The sequence below is a fragment of the Nylanderia fulva genome, unplaced genomic scaffold (genome assembly GCF_048542155.1).
Source record: "Nylanderia fulva isolate GAGA-0341 unplaced genomic scaffold, ASM4854215v1 Scaffold112, whole genome shotgun sequence".
In the NCBI taxonomy this organism is placed as follows: Eukaryota; Metazoa; Arthropoda; class Insecta; order Hymenoptera; family Formicidae; genus Nylanderia; species Nylanderia fulva.
The window spans coordinates 362,343-372,500 of NW_028189324.1; the positions used below are offsets into that span (position 1 = coordinate 362,343).

The 10,158-nt window shown below is 43.8% G+C and overlaps 1 pseudogene; it reads right to left on the reverse strand.

The window, feature by feature from the left end:
• Positions 1-8,416: 8,416 nt before the first annotated feature.
• LOC146724881 (small subunit ribosomal RNA) lies at positions 8,417-9,597 on the reverse strand (annotated as a pseudogene).
• Between the last annotated feature and the right edge of the window lie 561 nt (positions 9,598-10,158).

The window sequence follows — 10,158 nt, forward strand, 5'->3', positions numbered from 1 at the left end:
AATTCTAAATCCTAACTCTAATTCTAAAATTCTAACTCTAAGTATAATATTCTAACTCTAAATTCTAAGTCTAAATCTAAATTCTAATTCAAAGTTTTAGTCTCGAATTTTGTACTACTATACGAATAAATCAGTGTATTCATGTGTGAGAACTAGTGTTCAGTATTCTTCAAAACTTCCACTCCCGTGATAAAATACGATAGCGTTTTAAATTTGTCATACGGCGTTTGAATTCAGAATAATTCAAACTGTGTTTGGAGCGGACCACCGCTCATCACAGTCAGAATTAACATTCTCAGCATTTGCCAAAATAAGGAATTGATAGTGAGGTCCGCCGCATATCAACCCTTCTTATTTGAGTAATCATTCAGAGGATGCATCAAATTCAATATGCCTAAGACGCGACGCGCAGGAAGGAAGAATCAATTACGAAAACTAAACCGACTTTATCGCGAATCAGCGACCGAAGAATATTCTCAATTCCTCGGAGTGGAATATCAGGCCGATCCTGAATACGAGAACATTTTCAACATTAAAAATAATAACAACGACGAACTCCTACAGTGGAAGTGCATACCAATAACGTTCCAACCACGACGCCTGCCGCCGCCAAACATCCCAGTGAACGACCCTCGCCGCACGCACTACCTCCAAGTACGAGCCGACACGATCAAGAAAGTGCTACTAAAGGTAAGTGAAATTCACGTTAACCTAAGGAATCGCGCGTGTTAGCAAATTCAGAGACGCTTCTACCACGTGGAAGAGAACATTCTAGAAAAATCTCCGACGCATTTTTCCTCTTTTCCATCGTCACTGCGGAAGCTATAAAAAAAAGGTCGGGCTATAAAACTAGGGTCGACCACCACATGCGGTGCCACTCTCGGAATTCTAACACGGAAAAACGCAAATAGTTCAATCTCTTAAAAATCTTGTGTCTCAAGAAATAACTTCGTAAATCCGTACAACAAAGTAGTCATTTAAACAATAATCAATTGAGAACACTTTCGATTTGCCAACATTACCGACGATATACCGACATACGTTCTTTTACCAACGTTATCGACAATATACCGACATACGTTCTTTTACCGACATTACCGGCTATATACCAACATACGTTCTTATACCGACATTACCAACCATATACCGACATACGTTCTTTTACCAACGGGTTATCGACGCCTTACTGGCACCTTACCAGTGTTTTACTGAACAATTACCGACGGTTTTGCCGACGACTACTAACTTCTCGATAACTGCCGGGTTCACCGAAGATCTACGAGCGAATGACGCATTATCAATTCGATTACGCAACAAACACAAATGTGCCCACTCACCCTTAGAGGTATAACTCCTCCTCCAGAAGTTAATCTCTTCGTACCGTTTGAACCCTTATTCTATTGCCAAGTTGGTGTCGGGTACATCCATTTTGAGACTAAGGCAGCTCTCTGCATTTCATGCTACTCCACCTTACCTAGAGTCTCGAAATTACTTTGGACAAGGATTCGGAAGCATACTCTAATCATAGGCGGAACACCTATCGGAATAAATTGCGGAGTCTGCAACTTCCGACTTACCCTCACGCGAATCGGTGATTTGTGCGAGCTTTGTCAGTTTACGTACGAAGACTATTTACGCAACCCCAACGACGTTTCGCATAGAGCAATCGACGAAGCTATCTTTATTACAGTAGAGTCACAGGTAGGTCCCTCGCAATAATCCGATCACCTCAGTTCCAGCGCGAATAACCTCAGATCGCGGGTATCCCCGGGGAGAATCGCATAGATTCGCGTACCCGTAATAGCGATCGTGTCTCGTGGAAAAAGCCGAGCTCTGCATTCAAATTTTCGCAGCCGCGACCCCACGAGACGTAAACAAAAATTTGGGTGTTTTTGACAGGGTGGATACGAGTTAATATTTGCGATGGAAACACAAAGGAATCGGGTACCGACAAGCTCACTGAAGTAGACATAGACGAAACTTCGCACTCAATTAAATGCCAAGGAGCACGGGTACGCGAACAATCCGAGATGCTTCAACAGCAAAAGAAACGTTCAACGCGAAAAACGGGCTTCGGAAGAGGACCTCGAAATCATCCGCAGTAACCTCGTGAGTAAAGAAGAAACGGAGATGGAAAAAAAGTTTGAAACTCCATCACAATGGTAGCAACCCGAAGAAAAACCCGACTCTTAAGCGATCCTATGCTCCAAGAAATCGACGATTACGCCAGGAGATAACTCATGCGCGGGAACAAACGATACCGACGCAATATATCCAGCACCGCGGGGACGCTTTCTCGACGAAAAGGCGTCTCCCGCATTCCAACACGGACCAATTATGATTAGTCCAAGGGTGTATTTCAGGGAAGCACCTTGAGACTATCCCGCCATTCGACGTCGAAAATCCCCTCTCTCAATTATAGAGCATGTAGACGCGCTAAAGAAAAGATTTCCCACCATCGTCCGAGCGAAACCTAACCCGCCTATTCTTACTAAGTTACGCGGGCGCTGAGTATATGTACGCTCAGTCCCACGACAGACCCGACCACGACGTGACGAATAGATTTCACCTTATTCTCACAATCTTCTGTCCCGACCTCTGTAACGGCCTCGAGCATCGGATTCCTCGAACAACATTGACATGGATCTACTCGTACCTCAGTGGTCGGACACAGGTTGTCAAGGACGCAGTGGCGGGCACTGTCTCATCATCATCCTCTGTGAGGGTCGGGGTTCCGCAGGGCTCTGTGCTGGGACCTTTGCTCTTCACTCTCTATCTTACGGATTTTGGCAAGGTACTCAGACATTGCAGGTACAATTTCTATGCTGATGACCTTCAAATCTATCTACATTATGAACCGAAGAATATTATCCATGCTGTTAAGAGCATCAATGATGACATCGATGCTGTTCTCCTTTGGTCAACTACCAACGGCCTTATTTTGAACGCCGACAAAACTCAAGCCATTATTATGGGCACATCGAGATATATAAACGCGTTATATAATTCTGCTCTCCCGGAAATAAGGGTGGATGGACATGCGGTCCAATACTTGTCATCTGTGAAATATCTTGGACTTGTCATTGCAAATAACTTATCCTGGGAAAAGCAGATTATCAACACTACAAAAAGGATTCGGACTACACTTTACCAGTTGAAACTCTGTAAACATATGTTCCCGGATATCTTAAAAATAAGGCTTGTCACGGCATTAATATTTCCACATATTGATTATTGTTGTGCTGCAATGACTGATATTACTGGTGAGCAAAGTTTAAAACTGTACAGAGGAGTTAATGCTTGTGTCAGGTTCATTTTCAACACGAGATTTGATGTGCACATTTCACCTTTTTATGAGAGGCTCTCCTGGTTAAAAATTGACTCACGAAGGCTTTATTTCGTTGGCTGCTTGACTTACAATGCTCTTAGGACAAAACAACCTACATTACTACATTCTAATTACAGGCAGAATACACATACATCGGAACGAACGACCAGAGCCACTAGAGAGGTTTTTATACAGCCACACTGTAGGACAGAGACATATAAAAGGTCCTTTCGGCTGACATCTATCACATTCTGGAATAATCTCCCTAATGATATTAGGCACAGTACTTCATCTTTGGATTTTAAGCAGAAGTTGTATGCGCATTTACTCGCCAGACAAAGTGCTGGTGCCAGTGATACATAGTTGTGCCTTATTTCTGAGGGCGATTTCTATCTGACATGCCTGTTCTTTATGCCTGTTCTTTATTCTTTATTCTTTATTCGATTTCATCTAACTACTGCAATCTCTTCTATTGTCTCGGACCTTACTGTATATTAGTCTTACTGACCTTATTTGATCTACTTTTGCATATATTTATTTCTTTTCTCTTTTGTAATCCACGATATAATTAGTCATGTAATTCTCATTTATCTAGCATTCAGCTTCATGTTGAGTATCAAGTCATACTACTTGTACTTTGTTTTTATTGAATTTAGATGTTCTTACTTTTGTATGTACTGGTTTATGCGCCTGAGGGGATTCATCCCAGGGCGCCTACAAATAAAGCTTTATTCTATTCTATTCTCTCACACACACACACACACACACACACAACGGGGGCCAAATCTCTCAAATTGGTCTCATGATCAATTAGCCTGGATTCGCACCAGGAGCAAAGTCTGTTGGTAATGTCAAACGAATTTAGCCTGGACTTGCACCAGGGGCAAAGTCTTTTGGTCGAGTCTACGAAATTTAGCACGGACTCGAACCAGGGGCAAAGTCTTTTGGTTCAAGTCTACGAAATATTTCACGGATTCAAACCAGGGGCAAAGTGTGTCGGTAAGGGGCAAAGTCTATCGCACGAAGATGGCGGTCTCTTCTTTAGGCAGGCCTTTGGCGATCTGTCTATTAATCTGTGTCGAGAGAGTCACAGAGAGATGCACGACGCGTACGCGTGATAGCGGCGTGCGCTGTCGTTTGCACTGTGGTCTGCGAGAGTCAAAAGTCAGTGAGAAAAAAATGCACTGGTTAAGATTCACCGGTGCGGTGCGCGTGATAGCGGCGCACGCTCACTGAGAGTCACTGTTAATCAATATAAGTCACGATTAATCATTGAGAGTCACTGCGATTATCGTAACGCAAAGCGCGTGCTTGCGGCGCTTGCGGATAACTCGCGAATGTTCACCGCACTCAATTAAGAAAATCACTGGTGCGTGATAGCGGAGTACGCGTGAAGTCATTAATCTCGAACGGCGTTTAACTGCCGTCCGAATGCAAAATTGCAAAGCGCGTGATAGCGGCGCTTGCACTGCAAGTGACACTTCAACGAAATTCTGACTACTCAAATGCAGAATTCGATGTACACCGGATACGTGAGGGTGCGTGACCGTCACGTGGCCGGAGCGCCGCGGCTTAGGCCGGAGCGACGGCAGGCGCGCGATCGAGAGAGCCACAGCTAGAGAGAGAGAGAGCGAGAGAGAGAGCTTCGGAGCGCGCGGCGTGATACCGTCTCTCTCGCTCTTCGCGTCTTGGAGAGAGCGCGAGAGAGAGAGAGAGAGAGAGAGATCTTCGGAACGCGCGCGACGGTGATCCGTCTCTCTCGCTCTTCGCGTCTTCGAGAGAGAACGAGAAAGAGAGAGAGAGAGAGAGAGAGAGAGAGAGAGAGAGAGAGAGACTGTTTCGGAGCACGCGCGACGGCTAATTGTTGTGTAGCGCGGTCTCACTCCCGCACACGAAGTCTTTCTACTCCAAACGAGAACGCGTAATTAGCGGATTTCTCGTGCCGCGGATCACTGCGTTTTTAACTTTACTGCCCCGATATAGGCACACGAAGCAGAAATTGTCAATCGTTCGAATAAGGTACAAAACAAAGGAGCCCGTTCTTTTCGCGATTTCACTATCACTCGATCGGTTTTTAAAATCCGGCTCGAAGGACCATTTTATATGTATAAGATTTAACGTTGAAGGATGCCGGGTTAACGTGATCAAATGATTGTACGCGTTTTGAAACGGTTTAATTAGTTTAACGTATAAGACGGGCAACAAGAGCCAAATCGCGGATGACAATGCGTTATCCTAACGAAACTAAATAATTTTCCGTTAGAATTAAATACCGGTGCACAAGGCACCAAATTTTACTTGGACATGGCCAAGATTTTAAAATATGAAATAATCTCATATTTGAGATTTAATTTCAATACCCCCTTTTTTTTTTTTTTTTTTTTTTAACCCCCCTACGGAAATTAAATAAATGAATGCAAAAGAAAAATATAGATCCGAAAATCGCTGAATCGGGAATCCCCGATTTTCGGATCTATATGTTTCTCTTGCATTCATTTATCTAATTTCCGTAGGGGGGTTAAAAAAAAAGGGGGTATTAAAATTAAATCTCAAATATGAGATTATTTTATATTTTAAAATCTTGGCCGTGTCCAAGTAAAATTTGGTGCCTTGTGCACCGGTATTTAATTCTAACGGAAAATTATTTAGTTTCGTTAGGATAACGCATTGTCATCCGCGATTTGGCTCTTGTTGCCCGTCTTATACGTTAAATTTATATTTATATTACAGAGCCTTGTTAAAACTCTTATAAATTAGTTTATTCACTTTCTACAAGTTCGTCGCGTACCGAGACTTATGTTTCTCGGCGCTCGCTCTCTCGAGGACTGACTCGAGGGCTGCGCGAATTTCGGAGCTCTCGTAGGGCAGCAGCCGATCGGGGTCCTCGATTGGACCATCAGAAAATCAGGCGATGTACACACGCCAATTAGCGGCGAGTGTACACGTTGGTTTCACGTGTTTCCTTGGCGTAAACACTAAGGAATTTAACAAAAAAACATTCTAGAAAATTCGATCGTCCTCGAGGATTCGATCCGAAGAACGAATCTTCAACAATGTGGAAAGAATTTTATTAGAATTTCTCTACTATTTATTATATTAAAAATAATAATATGTATCACAAGAAAATATAAAATATGTTTGATTAATTTTACTATACTGTTTAGTAAAATTAATCACACATATTTCATATTTTATTGTGATAGATATTATTTTTAATGTGATAAATATTAATCAGAGAAATTTTAATAAAATTCTTTTCATACCGTATTGTCTCACAATTACCATAACTTTTAGGGTAAATTTTAAGAGAAAATTCTCTCAGTGTACCGATTAATTATTAAAAATTACTTGTAAAAAGGCACACGTTACTCGATGCGGACGACAATTGTTTACACGGCAAGGACACGACAACAGACTGCGGCGACGGATGACGCAACGCGTCGCGATGCTTCGCGACACGTCTAGACGATAACAATCACGCGGCGTTGCCGAACATGTGATTGACGCGAGACATGTATTAAAACGTATAATAATTATGTTATTAAAAAAGGCATATTATAACGTATTATAATTTTTTACGTTATAATACATTTTTTTTAATGACTTAACATGGATAATGTTTTGCCCTTTCTTTTTAAGCGAGACGTGAGAAAAATGATTATGTTTTGCAAACAAGATGTTCCATGTATAAATGTATTGGTCGCTCTTTTCAGAGCGGATTGACTTTGGTCGCTCTGAAAAGAGCGGATTGACTTTGGTCGCTCTGAAAAGAGCGGATTAATTTATAATAGGTGCTCAAAATGACCACCATCCATCCTTATGCAAGCTCGCATGCGTTTAAATAAATTTAATTGGACGTTCTCCATTACTTCCTCTTCGATATTCCAAATTACATATCGCAATCTGGTTTCTAAGTCGTCGACGTTCTCGGGAAGCGTTTTGTATATTGATTCCTTACAGTATCCCCATAAAAAGAAATCAAGAGAATTAAGGTCCGGGGATCTTGCGGGCCAACGTATCGGGCCATACCGACCCATCCAACGTCCAGGAAACTGCTTGTGCGCGACGGAAAGATGGATAGGACGTGGTCGGAAGCGAGACCGAGAAATAGACACAACACTCGACACACGCGTAACGTTCACAAAAAAAATATATTTATATAAACTATTAACAAAGTTACAATTAATATACCGCACCGAATTTACCGAGAGAATTAGCCGAGTCGTAAATTACTAAGTGTCCGCAAGCAACGGTAATGAATTAGACAAAGACAAGCAATCTTTATTGTATGAACACACTTTATTCGCGATGAGCAATCGGAAAAAGCGCCGCGGTCGCGAGAGAGGAGGCTTATATACGCCTTGTAATTCTAGAATATTCGAGTACATTTATTGTCGTTCTATTGTGATATTAAGGGCGAAGGAACATTTACTGTAATTATTTACTTGTTTTTCTCTCCTCTCGCGCGACAGCGGTGTTTACAATTTAGACTGTTTTAAGCGCTTGTTTTCGAAGTCGCGGAGTATCCGTATACTCTCGCGGCCGAGCGCTAATTTAAATATAATTTAAAATACGCATGTTAGACTACGATAATAATTAATAAATTATATGCATGCTGCATGAGGCATGATCGAGATGCATGAATATTTTAACGCTTTCTTGTCCGCGGGTTATTACCGTTCGAATCTCGAACACTGCTCGTTCAAGTAGTTTGTTACAATCCTGGCGTTGTGTGGTCAAGCACCGTCTTGTTGAAAGAACATTTTATTTCTTTCAAATAGTGGCCCTTCTTCTAAAAAATCGGGCAAATTTTCTTTCAAATGTTCCGCGATACCATAGGGTACGCCTATTTAGCAGGCTAGAGTCTCGTTCGTTATCGGAATTAACCAGACAAATTGCTCCACCAACTAAGAACGGCCATGCACCACCACCCACCGAATCAAGAAAGAGCTATCAATCTGTCAATCCTTCCGGTGTCTGGGCCTGGTGAGGTTTCCCGTGTTGAGTCAAATTAAGCCGCAGGCTCCACTCCTGGTGGTGCCCTTCCGTCAATTCCTTTAAGTTTTAGCTTTGCAACCATATTTCCCCCGGAACCCAAAAGCTTTGGTTTCCCGGAAGCTGCCCGCCGAGTCATCGGAGGAACTTCGGCGGATCGCTAGCTGGCATCGTTTATGGTTAGAACTAGGGCGGTATCTGATCGCCTTCGAACCTCTAACTTTCGTTCTTGATTAATGAAAACATTTTTGGCAAATGCTTTCGCTTCTGTCCGTCTTGCGACGATCCAAGAATTTCACCTCTAACGTCGCAATACGAATGCCCCCATCTGTCCCTATTAATCATTACCTCGGGGTTCCGAAAACCAACAAAATAGAACCGAGGTCCTATTCCATTATTCCATGCACGCAGTATTCAGGCGAAGGTAGCCTGCTTTAAGCACTCTAATTTGTTCAAAGTAAACGTACCGGCCCGACTCGACGCTCAGTAAAGAGCACTGCGACGGGATATTAGTTGGGCCGCCCCTCGCGAGGCTAAGCCCACCGGTAGGACGTCCCACATCACGCCAGTTAAACACCGCGAGCGGTGAACCGACGGTGTGCGACACAGATTCAACTACGAGCTTTTTAACCGCAACAACTTTAATATACGCTATTGGAGCTGGAATTACCGCGGCTGCTGGCACCAGACTTGCCCTCCAATGGATCCTCGTTAAAGGATTTAAAGTGTACTCATTCCGATTACGGGGCCTCGGATGAATCCCGTATCGTTATTTTTCGTCACTACCTCCCCGTGCCGGGAGTGGGTAATTTGCGCGCCTGCTGCCTTCCTTGGATGTGGTAGCCGTTTCTCAGGCTCCCTCTCCGGAATCGAACCCTGATTCCCCGTTACCCGTTACAACCATGGTAGGCGCAGAACCTACCATCGACAGTTGATAAGGCAGACATTTGAAAGATGCGTCGCCGGTGCTAGGACCGTGCGATCAGCACAAAGTTATTCAAAGTCACCAAAATAAACGGTGGACGAACGGCGAGCCGCCCGCCACCGATTGGTTTTGATCTAATAAAAGCGTCCCTTCCATCACTGGTCGGGACTCTGTTTTGCATGTATTAGCTCTAGAATTACCACAGTTATCCAAGTAAATGTGGGTACAATCTAATGAACCATAACTGATTTAATGAGCCATTTGCGGTTTCACCTTAATCCGGCATGCACTGAGACATGCATGGCTTAATCTTTGAGACAAGCATATGACTACTGGCAGGATCAACCAGGGAGCTTCGTGTTCGGTTACTCGCAAGGGAGTAACTCGCGAGCGAGCCCGAAGACTCGTCGCTAGCTCTTTTTCGCGCGCGCGCGCGTTCGATGCCGAAACACCGACGCGCGCGCGACTCGCTCGTATGTGCCATTTTATTTGCCGCCGGTCTTGCTCAGCCGGTCGGCGACACTCTGCTGTGTTTAACGCTATTATGTAAAGCGTACGAGAGAACGACGGAGGCGAGAGTAAACCCCCGACGCCGCCGCCTCTCTTCTTCCTCCTCCTCTCCGTTCAAAAATCCACAAGATCAAAATACTCGTGTTCTTATTCTCCCAAATGTTATGATGCGCGGTCTCGAGAGACCGCGCGATTCACCCTGACGCTAGATCGACGATGGCGATGCTTAGACGTCGAGGACTGTTCTGTCTGGTTCGTACGCGTTTAACCGCACACGACCAGCAATAAGATTTTGCTACGGCATACAAAGCGAGCGGGAAGAAGCAACTCTTCCCGCAAACTCGTATCCGTGGAGTAGATGCTCGGTAAGCGCGACGATTCCGCTGTTGCGTACGAAACG